Raw genomic sequence first — 633 nt, forward strand, 5'->3', positions numbered from 1 at the left:
CATCTATGTGGAGCACATCACAGGCCACCGCCAGTACACCGACCCCGCCAGACGAGCGGCCGCCGGACCAGACCTGGAGGTCACCGCCACCTGAACCGCCCCCCCGACAGGATTCTTCCCCCACGGATGACCCCGCTCCACCCGAAGAGGACCCCCGCGATCAGACTTTATGGACTGAGACGCTTTCTCTGAGCCACTTTCTCCACCATTGCGGACCATTGTAACGGGTTTGTGTGTATCATTCTCCTTTCTCTCTCAGCGTTGGGAACCCCCTCCCCCTCCCCACCCCCGGGCTTAATTGGCTAACATTGTATCGCTTGTAACCTAGTCGTGTTCCCCTCCTCTCCCCCATCCTTCTATTGTTAGTCCCTCGCTCGGGCGCTTTGTGTTTCCATATCAGCTTTGTCATCTTTTTTTCTGGATTCCCAATCCAAAACATCTGCCTATCTAGGCTGGAAGGGGTCTTTGTCCAGTAGATATTGTCCAGAGGGGGTTGCCAGTGGGACCTCTGGGGTGGATAGGTGATGTGAAGCTGGTTTGGTCTGGATGAAAATGGTGTTCCTACTGGGTCTGTCTTCACTGCCCCTCTTTATAGGGGCAGACTGTGTGTGACCCTAGTGACAGGAGGCATGC

General features: G+C 55.6%; 1 protein-coding gene across 2 annotated transcripts in view; it reads right to left on the reverse strand.

Annotated features, from left to right (window-relative positions):
- Positions 1 to 633, reverse strand: part of ZNF385D (zinc finger protein 385D) — a 933,534-nt gene that overhangs the window by 884,746 nt on the left and 48,155 nt on the right. The gene's annotated exons all lie outside the window — the stretch shown is intronic.

This window comes from Gavialis gangeticus, unplaced genomic scaffold (assembly GCF_001723915.1).
Source record: "Gavialis gangeticus isolate Ggan-Ray unplaced genomic scaffold, GavGan_comp1, whole genome shotgun sequence".
Classification (NCBI taxonomy): Eukaryota; Metazoa; Chordata; order Crocodylia; family Gavialidae; genus Gavialis; species Gavialis gangeticus.